The 23,286-nt window shown below is 39.3% G+C and overlaps 1 protein-coding gene across 2 annotated transcripts in view; it reads right to left on the bottom strand.

Moving 5' to 3' along the window:
* LOC105697150 (plasma membrane calcium-transporting ATPase 3) overlaps positions 1-23,286 on the bottom strand; it is a 236,565-nt gene that overhangs the window by 100,149 nt on the left and 113,130 nt on the right. Inside the window, exon 3 of one of the 2 annotated variants that reach the window (XM_012420214.2) lies at positions 16,813-16,943. The exons of the other annotated variant lie outside the window; for it this stretch is intronic. The gene's annotated coding sequence lies outside the window, so the exon portion shown is untranslated. The remainder of the gene's footprint in view (positions 1-16,812; positions 16,944-23,286) is intronic. 2 annotated transcript variants of the gene reach the window in all.

Genomic DNA, 23,286 nt, shown 5'->3' with positions numbered 1-23,286 from the left:
ACATTTATCTTTATTCAAATAATTGCAAAAATAGCTGAAATTGCTCCCTTGCCATGAAAAGTTCAAATCATCTATTTTTGCCAAATATAGTAGAATATTCATTCCATTAAAGTGTCAGCTAAAATCTTTTTGCCAAATGTCACAGTACATTTGGTTTCACATACGTTGTATGTACAAGATTTTCTGCTTCCTCAAACCGAAGACAAATATTAAAAACTATATCGAAACAAATAAGAAAATTAGAACCTAATTTTGAAAACAATATTTTATTTGGCGAGTACCCGAGGTATACTCCTAGCATATGATCATTTTGGTGCTCGCCAAATAAAATATTGTTTTCAAATTTAGTTTATAATTTTCTTATTTATTTCGATATAGTTTTTAATATTTGTCTTCGGTTTGAGGGAGCAGAAAATCTTGTACATACAACATACGTGAAACCAAATGTACTCTGACATTTAGCAAAAAGATTTTAGCTGACACTTTAATGGAATGAATGTTCTACTATATTTGGCAAAAATAGATCATTTGAACTTTTCATGGCAAGGGAGCAATTTCAGCTATTTTTTCAATTATTTGAATAAAGATAAATGTATTTGGCTAAATTTTTGTACACCGAAGGTGTTTTGAGGGGATTCATTATTGAGTAAGATAAAGGAGTTGACTGAAAATGTATATTCACATTTCTGTTTATCAGCCAAAAGCCTGAGGATGGCTCCGCCCCATGGTACACGGTTTTGATTCACTGCAAAATCATACATTTCTATTGGAGATGCAATTTTCTCAGTTAACGAGCCGCGTCTCTGGTCCAGATATGTGCCGAGGTTTCAGAGAGTTCCTCGCAAGAACTTCCGAGAACAATGAGAAACTAAGATGTCGGTAAACTCTCACGGTAAAAAGTCGCCCTCCACTGTCCTTATAGAACCACTGAAGAGTCGCGTCCCACGTTGTGAATCGCGTAATCCCCCGACGAGGACTTGCAGCAGTTTCGTCCTCGTCGAGGGAACAACGAGCGAGGTTTCGCTCGAATTAAGAATCATCAAGTTCTCTGACGCAAATGCAATGCTCAACCAGCCGGTTAATTGTGCCGTCGAAGCTGTACCGAGTCCTCGAGAGCCGCAACGAGCATAATCAGGATGGTACTGGATCGCTCTTGAAATTTTACACGCCAAATCGTGGCTCTAGGCCACGGTGCAAAATTTGAATTAACGTTGTCATTTCATCGGGAAACGGAACCGATTCTTCCTGTTGTGGCTAAACGTGCACACGAAGCTTCGATCACATCTAGTCGGCTTTTATTCCACTTTTTCCTTTGACGCAGACGGATGTTCAGTTGACAGTACTAGACGATTACACAATGAATGGAGTACAAAGAAACAGATGACCGAAAGTGACCACGAGTCTGTTATGAATTGTTAATTATTTCAAAAAGTTGATAAGGTCATTCCATCCGCTTTTTTCAATAAATTACCAATTTTCTTTAGAACTCTATACGAATGAATCGCACGAGTCGACGTAATTCTATTCTTGTTGAAAGTAACCATTTTTTGAAACCGATATGGGGAAGAGATATCTCGTTTCCTTCCTACGCAGCATCTCAAAAAACCGACGGGAGTTCAATTCATCTCTGGAAAATTCCGATTGCTTCAAATGGGAGCTTTTAACGGCGACGGGGTATATAATTAATTTGTTTGATTGTCTGTGCTAAGTTACAGTATGAGATCCCAAGAGGTTAGAAAGTACTTTGCCAGGGATTTATAGGCGACGGTATCCCTCCCCTGTCCCTTTGGGGACATTAACTTCTGGAGCCCTGCCGTTTAACGAGAAAGATGGCGCCCCCTGACCTACCCCACAAGGTGAGGATATTTTTCTTCTCTTTTTTCCTAAGCCTGGGCATTGGCACGATTTCCGGTTCCGTGCCGTTTAATGCCGAATAAATAGAGCCTACTAATGTACCCTGATTTACTTCACCATTTTTCCCTCGAAGGATTTCTCTTAAAAAGTGTTTACAGGATCATTACTAAAGTATACATAACAATTCTAATTGGTGAACTGAATATTCAGTTTAAATAAATAAACATCTATATACAAGAAAATACACAAAAACCCTTTTATCTCCATAGCCTCATACAGCAATAGAATCTTCGATTTTGTGACATGTCGACAAGTGTCACTTCTACATGGGAAAAAAAAGACGTTTTTTTAGTAACAAGAAAGTAACATACAAAATTAAACCGAGTAGACACTCCGCAGTTTTCACAGGACGATCACCCCATCCTAATGGGTTGGCAACTAAATGATTGCAGATTTTGTCGATAAATGGTATTAAAAAATCCGTAATCATTTATTATTAGTTGCCAACCCAATAGTACTCACTACACCTACGTTGCTTAAGGTGAAGTGGAACACTTCGAGGAACTTGATCAACGTCGATAAAGAAGATTTTTCTAAATGCCTACGCTGCCGACGTTTGTTTTTATATTTACAGCTGTATCGAATTATATTGGGTATTGTACCAAATGGCATACTCCACCTGTCGTTTTCGTACAATAATTATAAAGAAATCGAAGACAAACTCCAGAAATTCTCTGGATTCATGCTTTCTGGGGCCCTAATTGACCGCAAGGGGCCCCCTGCGCCATCTGTGATTTTCAGGTCAATTAAATTTTCACTCCGAGACCTCGTATTCCCATCGTTTTAGCATAGAAGTGCATACAACACTTTTGTTGCCTTTATCCCGTTCAAATACGAGTTTATCGATTATCAGAGTGTTCTAAATTGTCGTAAAATTGTCCTGACCCTTTCAATTCTCATATCAGAGCCTTCGATAATTGTATATTGATCGAAATATGAGAGGTCGACGCCATTTTGGTTCTGGTCTGGGCTGAGTTAAAAAATAAAAAAAAATCCAAATGTTGAATGCGTCAGGACAACTCTTAGATGATCAGGAATGATGTGTCAACGTTTCGGACAGTTTGATCTAATACCCTTAAAAAAAGTTATTGTATTCGAATCGACTGATTTGAAGGGGGTTTCACTTCATCTTAACTCCGGCAAACGCCGGGCGTTAACATAGGCTGAGCATCGACATGTGTGTGTACATGGTAGTTCAAAATTCGGGCTCATATTGCATACATTTTGCATGATATTACGTTTTGTGCTCGTATCGCTTTACGGCCACTCAAGTCATTTTGATCCGAGGTAAAAACGATCGCAAAGGAGTGGTAATTAACTAATGAGATGCACAAAACTGCTGTGTGGTGAACAACCGAATATCAGGCACACATATTTAGCGGGCAATAATAATAAAGTTTCTTGGTATTAAAAGGTACAAAATTGATAAAGTTCGACCCATGGAGAGACCTCGTGAAATGTTCTGATAGACACAGGAAAAGCATTACCTTCACTTTTTTTAGATCGTTCATTAGGTGAGTTCGATTGTTGCGAACTTGGGCGCATTTTTCACACCAATACAAAGCACTTATTGACAACTTAGCTCTGACTGATGACGATTTCCCGAAAATTGCAAAACATTCTTTGTTAATAAAAAAAAATTCCACTTCGAGAAGAACAAATAATTACTTTTTTCTTTAGCGTTGACTACGTTGAATGTCCTAATAGCACGTAAATACAATAATAAAATATTTTTGTTGTGGAAGCTAAACAATATAGTTGTAAACAATGTAAGCAATGATGTTAACGGACACACTACATATACGAATAGTGTAGATCCACGAGTAGGAAATGACCAGGGAATATTTTCAAATATTTTGTAATTTATTCTTTCTCATCCAAGTCCTGCAAAACGGGCCATTAGAAAATTAGGTAACTCCATATAAACGATGCATTAGCGATACCCGGGGTAAAATGTTAAAAACCTCTGATAGTAGCGTGACCCATCAAACGAAAGGAAGCCCTAACGATGTGCTATTTCCTGCCCTTCCCCCTCGTGACAGAAAGCAACCTGGATTCTTCTTCAAGTTTCTTCGGCACAATAAACTCGAAAGAACGACAAATGATCAGTATTATCGACTCTACGTAATATACGCATAATAAAAAAAAAAAAAACTCGAAACGCAACTAAAACTTTCCTCAACAGTGTAGATCTTTTCTATTTTCTATCCACTTTATATACCTTTTATATCCCTAGCGTTATTGTACCGAAATCCCGTCGTACTGATATTTCTTCTCTCCCTTGGTGATCAGATAACATAACCTAAAACTCGCGAACATTTGTGCAAAGAAATGGTCTGAGATGATGGGTGGTTGAAATTTTAAATATAAATTTATTTAAATGAAAGTACAATCGTTTTAAATCAGTTGTATTCTTGGATTTGGTAATACACCTTGACACGAAGAGCGCACGCCACATGTTGGGCGGATAAATTTCTATCGGTAGGGCCAAGACGGTCGATTCGATCTAATAGTCGATTCGGCCAAGATTCGATCTAATAGTCCTGTAATAAATGAATGGTCTCCCAGGTGTTTCGTTCCTAACGAGAAACGTTGGGTCCTTTCAATCATTTCTGGTATCAGGCGAAAAAACCATCGGACGGTTTCGCCAATTAGGTGATTCGACATGATGGTACCATCAATACACGTATTATCACTCCTAATGCAATGACCGATCACGGCTATGATAAAAACAGGTATAGGTTTGGAAGTCGACTAGATTAGATGAATTATTGTAAACGGTGAATTGTTCTGAATACTCAGAAAAGAAATTTTTGTTAAAATAGCGAGACCTTTTTCTTTTCTCGAGTGATATTAAATAGATAGTGCTGGAGTAAACTGATTTCGACGGTACACCAGGTGAGGCACGCAGGTGTAACGAAGAAGTATAGCGGGTAAAACCGCGAAAACAGGTAAGTAAAATCGTGAGTTATCGGTGAAATTATTTTATTCAGTGAACCCGTTTTGAACTCGACCATTGTAAAAATAAACCGAGGGTAGGATACTAAAGGCGAAACCATGTATCGGTATTTTATCATCGGATTATACGTGTCGTCGAGTTAACTTTGTTTCGCGTTATTTTTTAATCTATCTGATTTTGATGAATGGAGCTGAATTCTGCTCTGCTTCCCTTTCTTGTTTGAGTAACAATCCCCGGAGTAGGTGTACGCTTCGCCGGCTATCGCGCGGTCATCGCGGACTAATTTCCATTACGGCATTAATCTACATTACGTACTGACCTGACAGGCGATCGCGTGCCCCGAGACTTGCGAGAAGTACGCAAGGACGACGCATCCAAGGTCCCTTTCATTCGAAAAAGGCTTTCAGGATCGGACACTCCTTTCTCTACACCTGCCAAGAAAAATACCCCCGCCGACTCGATACATCCCATTGACCCAAAAACATTTTATCCGAATGGTCGGAATTTCTCAAAATACGAAACACGGAGAAATTACATCGCGTCCTCTTAAATATATTTCGAAGAGTACAACACTATTTTGGATAATATATTTAAACACATTTAATTGAATAAGTATAGATTTCATTCCCCTACTGAATGCTCGTAAAAGTCCTTCGATTCATTCGATGACAGCTTTATCGGCCCTTAAGAAAATATATGCTTTTAAATATGTGCACACGTTATAGCATATCATGAAAAGTCACCTCACTTGTCCTGGTAATAATTTAGTCCACTCGAGAAAACATTCATTAATCTAATGATTTCTTCGGAGATACGTTTTATTCATCTATTGGGTTGTTGGGAAAGTAATTTCGTTTTTTTTTCATGAAAATGAAAGACGATTTTTTTATAGCGAATAAATATTTTATTGAATTATATATTGTCCATTTTGGTCCAATACCTTTTGCCATCTTTGTGGCAGTAGCATGATTCCACGCTCATAAAATGTTTGGTTTTTGCTGTCAAAAAACTGATCCAAGTGATTTTTGACCTCGTCAATTAAAGTAAAGGTTTTACCGTCTAAAAAATTTTATAGAGACCGGAACAAGTAATAATCGGAAGGTGCCAGATCTGGAGAATATGGTGGGTGTGGCAGTATATCCCATCCAAGCTGTAGAAGATTTTGACGAGTTAAGAAACTTGTATGAGGTCTCGCATTATCTTGGTGAAACACTACACCTTTTCTATTGATCAATGCTGGTCTCTTCTGTTTATGTGAATCATTCAATTTGTCCAGCTGGTGACAGTACACTTCGGAATTGATCGTTGGGTTGTTCGGTAGAATCTCCAAAAAAAAAACGATTCCTTTGAAATCCCCCCAAACAGATACCATCACCTTTTTTTGATGAATTTCGGCTTTCGAAGTTCTTTGAGCCGGTTCATCTTTTTTACTCCATGATCTCTTGCGGGTAACATTGTCGTAGACAACCCATTTCTCGTCCCCAGGGATGATGTGCTTCAAAAATGGATCATTTTCTTGACGTTTGAGAAGCAAATCACAGACGTCAATGCGATGACACAAATTTCTTTCCGTAAGAACACGAGGAATCCATATGTCGAGCTTTGAGATTAAACCTAGGCGTTTCAAATGATCATGAACGGTCGAATTCGATAAATTTAATCTCTCAGCGATTTCACGAGTTGTTATTCGCCGGTTTGCATCAATTAATGCCTTTATTGTGTTTTCATCAGCTTTAAGTGGCCTTCCAGAACGTGGTGCATCTTCGATATCAAAATTGCCGGATCGAAATTTTGCAAACCAGTTTTGACCCTGGCGTTCCGTCAATACATCTTCTCCATACACGTCGGATAATTTTTTTCTTGCTTGAACAGCATTTTTACCTTTTCGATAGTAAAAAAGTAAAATATGCCGAAAATGCCGCTTTTCACTTTCCATATTTGAAAGGGTACCAACCAAAAACTACTGCGTAGAATCAATCAAACTTTTTCACAAGCAAGCCTTGCTAGATCAGCTGTCAAAATATATAATGATTATGCGGCTTAAGTGTGAAGTTGGCCGTGAAAAAAAAAATTAAGTCCTCTGTTGGGAAACAACGAAATTACTTTCCGAACAACCCAATAAATTATTATTTCGGACGGAGGCGTACTTTTCCGTTTCCTTGCGTGAACTATTCCGATCGCACCTCCCTTTTACGGGAGTCAATCGCGGCTACGTCATCGTTATTAAGATAATTAATCCGATTAGCAAGTTTGCCAGTTAGCCACGCGAACGAGTAGAAGTCACGACGAGACCGAATGGAGCAGGCGGTCGGAAGTGTCAACCATTCGATAGAAATTCGCCTCTTAATTGAATCGCGCCATCGAAGTCCCGTTCTCTTGTTGGTACATCCTCGATGCACGCTCTCTTTGATTCCTTGTACTCGCACCGAGAAACTCCTGTACACAATTCAGTGCCATTCTGTCTGTCCGTTTCTCGAACACGCTTCAGGAGATAGGAACTTCTCGCGTCTCGACCCCACCGACGTCGTTTATATCCAACCTCGTGATAAGTGATTACATTATGTATCTCCCCAATTACCCGATGCCTGACGTATTCGTGGTCGATTTATCGCCAGGTGGAGTCGCGATCGCTCTCAAATCAACTGTGAAGTACAAATCGAACGTACTCGGTATAAGTACATCGGTACTGTATCGAAAAGGCCAAGTAAAGATGGGTAGATGTGTTTCAATAAAATATAAATCATAATACTTAATGCAAATTCTTAAACTTGACTAAATATGAATTTTAATTTTCTTTCATTAGATCCTCTGTAGATTTTTTAATCCTCTTAGTTCCCCACTCTTTAAGTGTCTGGTATTTGTATATCGGCGAATATTAATTGTTGTCCTAGTACCACTTTTAACACGATATGTCTACATTTTCAAGTACCATGGTTTCCTTGTATTAAGTTAACGGAACAGTTAAGTCTCTTTTTCTCGAGTTTCGCTTAACAGTTTTTCGTCTTAGTCTTAATTAATTCCACGCAATTAGATGCAAATAAAAATTCTAAGCGGTTGGTTAATACGAGAATAATTATAGTTGGCGTTCGAGGCGAATGCTCGCTCTAACTTCCGGCTTATGGATGCAAAAAGTTAGCACCTATGGTCTCCAGGGTCATTTGTTTCCGTGCTTTCGGGGTGTGTCGCACTTCCGCATGTGTCGAGAGTACTTTTCTACTCGAGGAGGCCAAAACGGCGAGTCAAGACACGGCGGCTCCGCGGCGCAAAGACAAAGGTCTCGTCCATGAAAAATGAAAACGAGCAAAGAGAAGGAGGAAAGGGTCCTCGAAACGAGATAAGTCGAAACGTTTGAACGCAACGTCGAGGGATTTCATCGCGACCTCCTACCGCATTGTTTCCCCCATTATCTCAATTAAAGGCGGGCACGAGAAGAACAGAATCCGCGACCCCCCTAGCGCGGTTAGTTTCTGCATTTTCAAGGTGTTTGCAAGCAAGTGTCGAGTACTTTCCTCCTCAAGGAGACTACAAATGGCGAGGAGCTTCTGAGCGAAACGACATCGCGGTTCAAAGGGGATAGGACCGGCTAAGTGAAGGAAAAGAAGGAAAGAAACATTTAGATATAGGTACTTAGATAGGTACGTGTACACGGAGAACTCGCAGTTGATAGTCGAAAGGACCTTTCCTGATGGGATTCGTCATAGCTTCGGTGGAACGACAATTATTCACTTTTACATCCAACTTCCGGATAACCGACAGGTATTCTCTGTCACCTTGACGGCCTCTATTACGTTACAGGGTACCTCGGCTAAGTTCAAAGAGCCCTCCAAGAGTTCCCCGGAAGTTTATCTCGCGAGCAACTTCGACTTAGAATATATGCCAGAAGAGGAGCATTTAAGAGACCACTTGTAATTGATTCGGAAAGTTTCGCAACGGTCCACCTTCGACTGCTTGAGAAGAACTTGAAATGGGTTTCCGCGCGGGGAAAAACATCCAGTCATGCCTATGAAATCTAGGGTGGTTTAATCAACCAAACTTGGCACGTTTCACTGAACCTTATTCGGTTCAAACGAAATTTGGCTAATGGACCTTACATCTGAATCGATTTTATTTATTAAATGATATTTAAAACAAATAATTGGACGCGGTACTGTAACGGAATGCCAAGTGGGATGATTGACAATCAGTAGTATCATAACTTGCCTGGTTCATAAAACGGTTGATTGAAGGAACGAAATTGCCCTGGAATTTTTTTATCACTACTTAAAATCACCTTGAATTATAAATGAAACTACTTCATGTACAGGAATTATTTTCTTAGCAACTCTTGACAGCTTTACTTACATGACTTAGGGATTATCGAATTGAAAGGACAAAATAGTTGCAGATTTCCGTTTTACTTCGCCGTGTTGGATCTTTTAACGTGATGTACATATATTGGGTTGTTCGGAAAGTAATTTCGTTGTTTCCCAACAGAGGACTTAATTTTTTTTTCACGGCCAACTTCACACTTAAGCCGCATAATCGCTATATATTTTGACAGCTGATCTAGCAAAGCTTGCTTGTGAAAAAGTTTGATTGATTCTACGCAGTAGTTTTTGGTTGTTACCCTTTCAAATATGGAAAGTGAAAAGCGGCAATTTCGGCAAATTTTACTTTTTTACTATCGAAAAGGTAAAATGCTATTCAAGCAAAAAAAAATTATCCGACGTGTATGGAGAAGATGTATTGACGGAACGCCAGGGTCAAAACTGGTTTGCAAAATTTCGATCCGGCAATTTTGATATCGAAGATGCTCCACGTTCTGGAAGGCCACTTAAAGCTGATGAAAACACAATAAAGGCATTAATTGATGCAAACCGGCGAATAACAACTCGTGAAATCGCTGAGAGATTAAATTTATCGAATTCGACCGTTCATGATCATTTGAAACGCCTAGGTTTAATCTCAAAGCTCGACATATGGATTCCTCATGTTCTTACGGAAAGAAATTTGTGTCATCGCATTGACGTCTGTGATTTGCTTCTCAAACGTCAAGAAAATGATCCATTTTTGAAGCGCATCATCCCTGGGGACGAGAAATGGGTTGTCTACGACAATGTTACACGCAAGAGATCATGGAGTAAAAAAGATGAACCGGCTCAAAGAACTTCGAAAGCCGAAATTCATCAAAAAAAGGTGATGGTATCTGTTTGGTGGGATTTCAAAGGAATCGTTTTTTTTTTTGAGATTCTACCGAACAACACAACGATCAATTCTGAAGTGTACTGTCACCAGCTGGACAAATTGAATGATTCACTTAAACAGAAGAGACCAGCATTGATCAATAGAAAAGGTGTAGTGTTTCACCAAGATAATGCGAGACCTCATACAAGTTTCTTAACTCGCCAAAAGCTTCTACAGCTTGGATGGGATATACTGCCACCCCCACCATATTCTCCAGATCTGGCACCTTTTGATTATTACTTGTTCCGGTCTCTACAAAATTTTTTAGACGGTAAAACCTTTACTTCAAATGAGGAGGTCAAAAATCACCTGGATCAGTTTTTTGACAGCAAAAACCAAACATTTTATGAGCGTGGAATCATGCTACTGCCAGAAAGATGGCAAAAGGTATTGGACCAGAATGGACAATATATAATTCAATAAAATATTTATTCGCCATAAAAAAATCGTCTTTCATTTTCATAAAAAAAAACGAAATTACTTTCCGAACAACCCATTAGCTGTCATCTTTGCTATGTCGCAAGAAATTCGTGAGACAATTTCGACGGGGACCAAAATTCCTTCCTTCTAGGATAACCCATTACGACGGTTTAAGGTTTCCTTCGGAAGAACCTCCTAGTGGAATTCGAGCCCACGACTCGACTTGTCCGTAAGTGAAAATAGTCAAGGCAAAGAAACTTGCGTTGGAAGCATTTCACTTAACTCGATTAATCCTTTGTATTCTCACTAAAAAGCCAATATTCACATTGTCGCATTCGCAATAAAATGTTTATTGTGTCAACCTTGGTCGATGTTTTAATTGTGGAAAATAATACTGGATTTTATATTTAATACTGCACCGCTTTTATATTTTGTACAACCCAAACATATTGCCTTCGATATGTTGTTAATAATTCTAAAGCTCGTCTAAAGTTTAATGTCCTCTGCGATAGTGGAAGCCGCAACTCTATGTACCTCCACGGTATTAAGGCGATGTGAAAGTGACGGTACAGAGGTCTGATTTATAAAACTTTCCTCTGAACAGATTGTACCGAATCGTTACAAATTTTACACTGTGAATATGGAGTCTGTAAGGAAGGTCCTGACACCCATGAAATTTGAATTGTTTAAAAACTCGTTTACAAAAATTTGTCAAATTTCTTATTATAAATTAAATTTCATGGGGGACATGTCACGACCTACCTTATAGCCTCCATATTCACGTTGTAAGCTTTGAAATAATACGATACTCTCGGTTTGGAGAAAAGTTTCGTGAACAATCGACCCCTCGGATGCCACTTTCACGTCCCCTTAAGTCGGCTTCAATGGTACCATTTAGCCACGCATGGAAGTTTGCCGTTTAATTTAATAAAATATACTCTGTACCGTGTCTTTGCGAGGCACTTAATTGTGAATATATTATCATAGCCGCAAGCTAGAATTGAAAAATAAGAACGGGTTTCGCGTATGCAACGAGGCTACCGTCGTTAACGACGAAGAGATTTCGTTATCCCTTTTCCAACCTCAAAGGCTCCCTTTTTCGAGGACACTGCAACCTACCCGGGCGAACCTTTACCCCTCCTTTTTGTGGCACTGAAAGATCGTAGAGGTAGAGAAATCGTGCTCGAAAGCACGTGAATGAGGGTCCACTTTTGTCAATCTGAGTACCATTTTTTTGCTTTCGCGAGCGCACCTAGAGGTAAAGTCGACGGGAGATTCACGCACCGCGATACGAGCCGACAGACGTCATTCGGAAGATCCTCATCTAGATAGTGACGATAGGTCGTGCGTCAAGCGGTCTTAAGATTGTTTGTGATAGAATATCTTCGAAGATATACCCATTACAAGAGAGATCCTAAATAATTCGACGTGTCGAGTCGGGAAGAGGACTATCTCCAGATTCCAATTTTCCGAAATCTTGATTTTCCAAAGGTCATTGAACTCGTGTTAACGTTAAATATAATTGAAAAAAAAAAAGAAATAATTAGTTCCATTCAAACAATACTAAAAAGTTGATCTTCACATCGCGATAGACTGCAACGTTTAACCCTTTCGTTACCTTGGACGAGATATCTCGCGACCCGGTAGTAGCTGTATTTATTTCTTCCTTTTAGCTATACGAATAGAATTAGTTATAAAATATATTCATCTAGAATGTCAAAATATTGGTGCTAGAAAGCTAGATAATCGTCAAAAGTGTTAATCCGCTACTACCGGATCGCGAGATATCTCGTCAAAAGCGTTGATCGGCCAGTATCGGGTCGCGAGATATCTCGTCAAAAGCGTTAATCGGCCAGTATCGGGTCGCGAGATATCTCGTTCAAGGTAACGAAAGGGTTAAAAATGAATTACTCGCCCCACGTCGTGTCGGAATCGGGAAATTCTGCCCGAAAGAATCTTTTCGTCTGATCGATATTAATATATTTTATCACTTGAGAGTCGTCCAGTTTACGTGCTGTTGAGTTATCAAGCTTGGATGTTCCATTAGCAGGAAGATGGACTTTCCTTTCTCTGTAAGGCAACCAGTCGACATCACGGAAGTCGTTCACATGTCAGTGCATATCGGCCTCAGGTCAATCGAGTTAGCCCCTCTGATCGTGTTGGCTGCACGAAACGGTTTCCGATATACCGGCATTTTTTTTTCTCTTTTATCCCATTAGTCGATGTGACGCTACCAATGCCATCAGTCGACCAGGTATCGCGTGTCTCCGACAACGGATTCTTTTCTTCCTCTCCGAGTCGAATGGTGCCGGACCGATGCAAGGTGTGCTATTAAATCGTTTGCTGCACCCTGTGCAATCTGGAGTTTAAAGTAACGAGACACCTGTCAGGGGGGTTGCAGGAATGTAGTACCTGTAATTCCTACCCGGATTTAAGGTGAAGTGAGACACGTCGAGGAACTTGATCAACGTCGATAAAGAAGATTTTTCTAAATGCCTACGTTGCCGACGTTCGATTTTATATTGACAGCTGAGTCGAATTCTATTGGGTATTGTACCAAATGGCATACTCCACCTGTCGTTTTTGTACAATAATTATAAAGAAATCTATGTTCCGTGCGTGATAGTCATATATGTAAATTCATCGCGGACTTTGAAATGTCAAACAAATTCATAGAAAGGGACTTACTGCCTGCTTAGGCCCATCGGGCCATTTACCAATTTAACAATTTTCTGACGCCGAAATCGGCTCGTAAATTTTAGTTTTCTGCGACACGGTTATATTGCCCCGTACGTCCCAACGAGAAAGTTTAGGGCTCTTTAGAATTTTCTCGGGTTGACCGTCTCTATTCTTTACCGTCATACCTTTTTTAACTTTACCGCTTACACGTGCGCGCAACATGCACACGTGCATACAGCATGTTTTTCCATCTGCACAGCAACTTGAAATTTTCCGTTTTCACCTAACCGTATTGGGCAGCCACCGACCAATCACGAGGCTGACTATTCGATTTGAACCGCCCTTGTTAAAATCAGTCAGCCAATCGTTATGCTAGAAATATGCTACCACCTCCTCAAAAAATGTAATGCGCCCGGAGGAGGAATTCTGTATTTTTTCTGTAAACCAGTCAGTCTCCGTCTCTCGATAATTTAACACGTCTCTCGTCAGCCTTCACCATCATCTCTGTAACAGTTATCCTTATTCACGCGTGAAGAGCTGACAAAATTCATTATGTCAGTCGTCCATTTAATATTATAATAAATTTAAGTTATTTTGTTCGCGACAGTCTCACTCTTCATTCGGGTACCTTCCTTCTTCATGTGAGCAGTTGTATGAATATCCCATTTTGCAATTCCACTTGCAAAAACCATCGGGATTCATACAACAATTGCCCGACAAACTAGCCGGGCAGAACAATCTAAGTAAAACTCCAGAAATCCTCTGGATTCATGCTTTCTGGGGCCCTAATTGACTGCGGAGGGACCCCCTGCGCCATCTGTGATTTACAGGTCAATTAAATTTTCATTCTGAGACCTCGTATTCCCATCGTTTTAGCAAAGAAGCGCATACAACACTTTTTTTGCCTTTATCCCGTTCAAATGCGAGTTTATCGATTACCAGAGTGTTCTAAATTGTCGTAAAATTGTCCTGACCCTTTCGATTCTCATATCGGAGCCTTCGATAATTGTATATTGATCGAAATATGAGAGCTCGACGCCATTTTGGTTCTGGTTTGGACTGAGTTAAAAAAATTGTTTGAAAAATCCAAATTTTTAATGTGTCAGGACAATTCTTAAATGATAAGGAGTGATGTGTCAAAGTTTCGGACAATTTGGTCTAATACCCTTAAAAAAAAGTGTTGTATTCGAATCGACTGATTTGAAGGATGTTTCACTTCACCTTCAAGGTGAAGTGAAATACATCGAGAAATTTGATCGACGTCGGAAAATAGGACTCTTCCAATTACCTACGTTACCGACGTTCGTATTTGTATCGAAAGCTTTTTCGAATCATGTTGAGGAAATGGTATACTCCGTATGTCGTTTCCGTATAATAATTGTAAAGAGATCGAAGTAAAACTCCAGATATTTTTAGGGTCAACTAAATTTTCTCTCCGAGATCTCGCGTTACCTCCGTTTTAGCATAGGAGCGCATAAGACACTTTTTTTTGCCTTTATCCAGATTAAATGCGAGTTTATCGATAACTAGAGTGTTCCAAATCGTTGCACAATTGTTCTGAAACTTTCGTCTTTCATATCAAAGCCTTCGCTAATTGCATATTGATCGAAATATGAGAGCTCGACGGCATCCTGCTTCTGGTCTAAGTAAAAAAATTGAGCAGATTCAAATTTTGAAAGTGTCAGGACAATTTTTAGGTGGTCACGTGTCAAAGCTTTGGACGGTTCAGCCCAATACCATTAAAAAATAGTGTCTTACTCGAGTCGACTGATTTGAGAAGGGTTTACTTCGCCCTAACATTCGGGATTTCTACCTACAAATCAAGAAACTTGAATATCGGAAGAGATGTATCATCTCAACATGGAAAACTGATTTACTTAAGTGAAATAAACCTAACGTACTTGGTATGACAAATTCAATATTTAAACGATTCTACTTTGTAATCAATTCCATGCATTAGGGAATTTTCACAGATAACATGTAAGTGAAAAAATGATATCGATTCGAGAAAATAATCTTGAATTTGTAGAAAATTACGTGAAATTAGCGATTTACGCAATCCTGTTAAACTAGTTTTTTTTAAACTGACTGTTTCTCCTTATCAGAACCCTATCCTTCGAACAGTATCGAGAGATGACGCGCATGTGGCCGACTCAAATCTGTATCCAACCGCGAATTCTAGTATGAGCTGGTACTGTGTGGCCTAATTCGCGCTTCTCATTTCTCAATCCTCATTTTTCCCACTTTTTTCTTTCTTTGCTCTCCCCGCCCCGTTTCGAGTGTTTGCGTGCGCCTCCACAGACGACTTTAGGATCGCCGGCTTCAGAATTCTCTCTGGACGACGGCAACGAGGGTCCCGTATTAATCTGTCGCATTTATGATGCAAAATGACCTTATGTGATGAATCCATACATATGAAATCAATCCACGTATCAGCGGATTTACACAGAACATTACGATTTAACGTTATATCCCGTGAAATTGTCAATCATGCACTCCTGCCGAAACTAAAATTGAATTGCAACAGATGCACCTTCGAAATTCGATTAATTCAAAAGTAATGTATCTCCGATTCAGGAAAGCTTAAATTAATTTCAAGATAACTGAAAACAATTTCTCTAGATTTCATTGGAATTTATTGAAGCTTTCATCTTAAACAGTTGACGTTTTGTTCAAGTTTTCCTGAAAAAGATATACACGCGATATCACATTTTCAATCTATATTTTATGTCTCCAAAGTCTTGAGGGTAATGGATTCTCCGTTACGGCGTCTTAAAATTATTGCAACATTGTCGTAGCTTCAAATGGATCTAGTGATGAAATTTGCAGGCCCCATTTCGTCCAGACATTCACGATGAACTCTTTTCGACGTGAACGCATCAATGTTGCAGGCGGTTTTTTTTTTTCTCTGCAGGGAAGTTGTACCTGCCGATACATAAGTACATGTCTTCTTTAAGGAAGTGTCCAACATGCAATCGACGTGATTTTCCCATTACTGCAGCTTTACTCTATTCAACCAGAATTCCTATAAATTTTTCTACGTTTTCCTGAAATTATTTCTTGGACGTCATATTTTTAAGCAACGCCTACTTATCTAATTTTTACGTTCAATAATGATTCACGGATTTGGGCAATGTCTAATTAAAATTAGGTTAATGATTAAGGAACCTACCTCGCTGTTTGCCGATCGATTAGCCCAGTTCATTATAGTAAGTATATAAATATATAATATGCGTCCACTTGGATCATTTTTCAATTAATATACTCTAGACCATTAGTATTCAGCCTGAATCAAAAAGAATCCAGCTACATTAGCTAAGTTTCGGTTGATTTGGAACAAGATTCCAAGAATTGTTTTAAATCCTTTTTTTCAGGGCGTAGACAATAATTTCGAGTAACTTGACTCCTAAGCGTACACTGCTTTTTTTCAAACGAATCTACAGAAGACCACTAAAAAACCTGAAAATTCCTAAGAATCTCCAGAAAGAGCTTCCCATATGTCGCGTTGCACTCGTTAATTCAAGATTCATAATTTGACGAATTATTAGCCTTGTAAGATCAAAGGAAATACAAATTCACGTGAACTCGCGCCACTGAAAGCAAGTACCTTTACCGACCTTCGGCGATGAAGTGGTAACTCGACTTGGAGCTCGGCACCTTCGGGGACCGATCGGGAATAACCTAATTAACACCAATTTCGGACAGCGACCCGAGCGTCGTGACGCCCCGAGCAAAGCTCCTGGGAGACCTGAAAGATATAGACGCATTAGCGATCGATCGATCTACGTATAACTGACCTCCCCACCAAGAGGAGAAGGGTCTACCCATACAAGAGATTGGAAGAAACCTAAAGAAATAACTGAACCGCTGCAGTTTATTAATTACATAAATGCTAATATACAGTAAAATATAAATATGTTGACAATTCCACCTTCGAGACTGTAATTGATGCAGATGACGCGACGAGAAGAGGTTGTATGAAAAAAAAAAAGGAAGAAGAATGATTGAAAAATTTAATAAGCTAATATTTAATGGAGAAATATTGAAAGAAAAGAAAATTCGTTTTGTCTTGCAAACGTTCGTCGGCCACTGAAAATATCTACTTTTACAAGGAAGAGAGGATCCGAATCGAAATGTTAGCTCTACTTTGAACGTATGTAATCTATAACCATTTTTGAAGCATTTCATTCTTTACGTCATACATTTTACAATATTTAACCCTATGAAATACGAGTTATGTCCCACTTTAAGATTAAAAGTATGAGAACTGCAGATATTTGCTACCATTAAGACCTAAAGTAGGACTTCAAATGTGTAGAAGTGACTCTTCTTGATATCATCTCAAACCCGTTTATATAAAAAGCCTGCAATTAGACATTCTAAGTAGGATAAAAATGTTGGCTTTAGTGGGTTTTTGTTTTTTGTGAGAAAATTTCGCGTCAAATCGATACGGAATCCAGATCGAGTCGAACGACGTATACCTATAAATGGTCGAAGTCGCGTAATCGCATCAGAGGGAAGAGTCGAGACTTTAACGTAATAAATCTTGGCTCTTACATATAAATTAATTTATTACTTGTCTACACTCCTGGGGGGGCCATTGCACTCGAACCGACAGGCACGCCATATTTAACGCCCAGCAAACATGAATAATTTAAGGACGTACTACTAACAATGCAACCGACCGAATCGAGTATATAGAACATAAAGTAGAAATCAGCAGAAATTTTTGAAATAAAAAGATGAAACGACCTACTTATAATCAAAGATTCTCTAAAGTACAGAAAAGTGACTTTATTAACACCTTTCGAGCCGCGTGGGTCACCACTGACCCATGTTTCGTTCAAGGTGTTTGATACTTTGGTTATGATAAGAATCAAAACCATGAAATACTTCTAGATATCATCTGTCAGTACACAATTATAGTCTATATTATAACATAGGTACCGCTGGCACTGGATAACAAACTACATGAATTTGATTCGCCAAGAACGTGACAAAAGGCCTCACACTTCTACGGTAGAATTGAAATCAAGATTATCACAGCGACTGGATTTCAATACACTTGTAACTTTGCCATTAGTGGCGGTATCATGAAACCGTAGAACCGACAACGATTCTCAAGTGCACCTGTAACAATTCCTTTTAGTGTTATCACGAAAGTTTTACAAGTGAAGACTTCGCCTTCCCTCCCCTGGACACAGCGAGAGAATTCACTAGCGACTTGGTATGTTCATTGGTTTCGCCGATGGCACCAATAGGTAGGATATTCCGAGTACTTTGGTACTCGTCCTCGTTAGGTACTTATTCGGTGCCCCCAGGGAACGACAGAGTCCGGCAATCGCCGATCAGGCGATGTGTCCAAAAGTTTCTTGGCCGCTGCGAAGTCCTGTGTTTCCGCCAGCCTCGAGGATGGAAAGGAGGGCGGAACGTCAAGAGGGTAGACCAGAAAGTACGCCGTCGGGGAAGGAAGAGAAGGAACTTTTGGGACGATCGTTAAAACCCGACCCAAGGTCCAACTTCCAGTCCTATTCTCGACCTCGGCGCTGCTAGGGTACTTACAGCTAGATATAGTTATCATAACTCAAATTTTAGACAAGCAGCGCTGGAACCATGGCTACCGAATTTCGCTTGTTGTCGGGGAAATTGCGGTTATTCTACCGGGAAGTTTGATCGGATATAAGCCGGAGTATTACAGGCCGTCGATTTGGATCAACGATTTGTAGAATCTTGATGGATTCTTAAATCAATACCCAAGTCGAAATTTTAGCCCTACTTTGAATCTATATAACGTAAGCAAGCACTCTTTCGATCCTATTCAAGTTTTAACGTCTTACTTTCGACCTTATACGTCCTACATGATACGAATGAAGTCCTCCACTCTTAACCACATTTAACCATTCCGCATTCCAGAGTTAGAATTCGTGCGACCTTCGAGACCTTGATTAAACTGCGTGATTTTGCTGCGAAGGGGAAACGTCCGTTAAAAAGTATCGAACACCCGTAGGTAACTGATGAATTTTTATAATAAACAGGGGCCTCAGAAAAACAAAAAAGACTACTTCTTCGGCTTTAATGAAATCTTTGCTGCGTTACTTTGACCAGTTAAAGAAGAATTCCTAGCGGAAATGATTAATTCTGGGTAAACAATGTCTATATAAATTCCAAATTCTTTTCATAAAAGTAAGAGTATTTCTTGATCATAAAAGGACTCCAAGAATGGCCTCTTTGTATACCAGATCCTGAATTGTCGTAAAAAATCTGCTGACGGTGGAAATTCGGGAAGAAACTCGGCCTCAGGCTATCGTTTTCCGACCCAATTCGTAGCAGCTTTTCACCACGTTTGACCATTCTTCTATCCAACGTAAGAGTTCATCTACGCGGTCTTTGAGACCTTGATTAAACCTTACGATTTTGGTATACCGGAAGAAATGCCCATTTCATGGAAAAAAAAAAGATATTTGCACCTTTAGCAAAGGACAGCGTTGCTGATAATTTTGCTCTTACTGCGGGAATAATCGCAGCGACAGCAAAATTCTTTGCAATTATACCAAATCATAGATGTAACCATTGGAGAACTTTCTTTAGAAAAAAGGCTTGCTAAAGGCACAAATGAATTTGTTGTAACAGCCAGAAAATGTTGCCGTCACTACTCAAACGAATGAATGACATACAATTTGCTGTCGATAGAAAAGATCTATGAATAGAATTTGTGTTACCCCGGTGAAGTAATCGTTCTTTTGTTGTCAATATAGCAAAAACGTTTCTGGACAAAACTTTTGCTCCCCATTTTCAAGGGTTTACGTTTGTTGCAGCAAGTAAAGTTTCTTGTTATAACGGTGAATTCATTTTCTGCATGCAGAAAGTACCGAAATATTTCGTCGAAATTGTTGCTCCTTCATGATCTCAAACTATAAGTACTGAATCTGAGTAAGGGATTGATCGTTACTGAAATTCTCTGATAAAAATGACATGGGTACTAATTACTTACGGACCCCGGTCATTTTCTACAGACTGGTAATAGCTATAATAATGAAATTGAAAAAGGTACTAAGAAAGGAATTATACACGTGTATATATTGTTGTATATATGCTACTCGCCAAAAAATTGCAACTCGTAAAAATCAAGGTTACGCATATCTGGTAACCACATACAGGTATATTGTTTAGCGCGATGAAAGGAGGCTGTAACTGTAAAGATTTTTTTAACGAGCAGTATATGATAGAAGAAAAAATAATTTGACTAGCAAATTATTCGCGTTACATCATGACACTAGTTTTAACTGCATTTGTGTATTAGTACTGAAGTATTGCAGCGTAATCGTATCGATCTTTAGGATATCAAAGTACTGTATTTTGAGCCGTGACACGTGTCACTATTTTCTTTAGTATTGCCCCTTGCATTCACTTCGTTGTTCTCTTATTGCCTTATTTTAATAGCAAAGAAAAGATATAGAGGTAGAACAAAGCTCTTCAGTTTGAAGTACGATCGACGAGATGTCGGTTTCAACGAGCAAAGGCCGGTTAGAATTGGATCCAAACAATGCCCTGATAAAAATTTAGCCGCGATAAAAGTTCGAGCTACACTGAGTGAAAAATAAAATTTAGTGTAGATAAGTTCCACTCGAGGCGATAGGAACGCGATAGATTTCTTGATTTATATAAAATCGAATACGATCTAGAAAAGAAGAATAGATTTTTACTGCGTAGTTGAACTTTCCTTGCCAAAATTGAATAAATTAAGTAAAACATACAGAATAATCTAACCGAGAAAGGGAAAAAGAGAAGGTTACAATCCGTTTATTCTAAAACACTACTATTTTAGAAAGAGTCAATACATTACACGAAAAACGAATCGCGCCATACTTATTCACAGCATAAAAACAAACTAGTAGCCTTCTTTTAAAGTCCGTATTTTAAGTACTTAGTTACCTCGATTTGGATATTCACGTATCAGGTTAAAACGGTTCTTTACCCTAATCGGAATAAATTAATATGAAACTAAGATGCCAATAAGATCACCCGTTACAAAAAAAAAGTAATTTCAAACTCTCCAAAGCCTCTTAAATATGGTATTTCAATCTATTGACATAACACACTATGCCTCTCAATTGTGGCATGTCAATTCATAGTATAGGCTATGGTGCTACAAGTCGGGACCATAATTGGTATGACGTACCATAATTGATTTAACCCTTTCACTACCACGGGCGACTATGGGCGCTTGCCGCAAAACGATCTTGGCATACTGCAAGCAATTGCAGCCACTCTATTTGCGGCACTTATCTACTCCAGTAAACGATAGTTTCATTTCACAATATATCAGTGGTTTAAATAAATAAATGTCGGACGCTATCTATAGTGTAAACGTAAGTTTACGGTACAATGTCCCGTACAGCTAAGGCGTATGTACTTGCGTCCATGCCGTCGCGCAGTTGATAGTATCTCGAGCTGAAAATTTAGTTCTGTTTCCCGAGTAGAAGTGATTATGGAGTCCTAATCAGGTCCCAATGAGGACACTCGATCGAGATCCGATGAAACCGATAACGCAGAGCCCTCGTCAGGACCTCATCAGGATATTATCCGGTTGTTGAGGATCCTACTCGTTTTGCGCGTTTCCTTGACTGCTGTTAACCCTTTCGTTACCTTGGACGAGATATCTCGCGACCCAATACTGGCCGATTAACGCTTTTGACGAGATATCTCGCGACCCGATACTGGCCGATCAACGCTTTTGACGAGATATCTCGCGATCCGGTAGTAGCTGTATTTATTTCTTCCTTTTAGCTATACGAATAGAATTAGTTATAAAATATATTCATCTAGAATGTCAAAATATTGGTGCTAGAAAGCTAGATTATCGTCAAAAGCGTTAATCCGCTACTACCGGATCGCGAGATATCTCGTCAAAAGCGTTGATCGGCTACTACCGGGTCGCGAGATATCTCGTCAAAAGCGTTGATCGGCCAGTATCGGGTCGCGAGATATCTCGTCAAAAGCGTTGATCGGCCAGTATTGGGTCGCGAGATATCTCGTCCAAGGTAACGAAAGGGTTAAAAAACTACCAAGGGTATGGTGGCTATCGATGAGAAAGAAACTCGATTGAACACGGACAACTGAGTAAAATTAAAAGTGTCATTTTGTGAAACATGGGGTATTTCAAATATTGTCTGCAGTTACTTTGGATAAGACAACGTTTTACCATAAAAACGAGAGATTCAAGAATCGGTGCGAGTAATCTTCGACAGCATTGAAGATTGAAATTGGTGCACGTCAGACACGTGGTGAAAGCGCTGCGGTTATTTTGTCAAAATAATCGAAATACAAACTAAAGAAGATTTGGGATGAACAATTTTTATTGCAGTTTATTATCCTATAGCGAGGACTAAAATAATATAACCGACAATGACCTGATGAGGATTCCGATCATATAAATAGGGTAATTTTGTCATAATAGGGTTATTTTCTCAAAATAATCGAAATATAAACTAAGGAAGATTTGGGATGAAGAATTTTTAATGCAGTTTATTATCCTATAGCGAGGAATAGAATAATATAACCGACGATGACCTGATGAGGATTCCGATCATATAAATAGGGTAATAGTAGGGTAACTCGATGATATCCTGATGAGGTTTGTGACGAGGGCACTGCGTTATCAATTTCATTGGGACCCGATCGGAACCTGCGTTTAGCACAACCCCATTATCCCCCATTATCATTTCTATTCGGCTTTGAAACTGCGTAGCGTAAGTGATCCTTCCTTTGATCCTATTTAATTCTTGAAGTCCTACTTTCGACCCTAGTTTAAACCCTAAAAAACGACCTGAGACGTCAATTCTGCAAAAGTTATCTTGCTTTAGCATATCTCAAAAGTCATTTAAGGCGTATAATTAGAGGTTCTAAGTAACAAATATCGACTCGGGGAGTTATGCCTTACAAAAATTTCACTTACATGAACTTGTTCCTATATGAAAATGCTACGAGAGCACCGGCACCGCAAGTAACGCAGTCGTTAGGCCAGTTATGCGAACCCGGCCGGCACGCGTAGAAAGCATGATAACGAGTTGCGATTCGCTTAGGCCGGTCCT

The sequence above is a fragment of the Orussus abietinus genome, unplaced genomic scaffold (assembly GCF_000612105.2).
Source record: "Orussus abietinus isolate OABI.00-Male unplaced genomic scaffold, Oabi_2.0 scaffold85, whole genome shotgun sequence".
Lineage (NCBI taxonomy): Eukaryota > Metazoa > Arthropoda > Insecta > Hymenoptera > Orussidae > Orussus > Orussus abietinus.
This window is presented reverse-complemented; position numbering and strand designations above follow the sequence as displayed.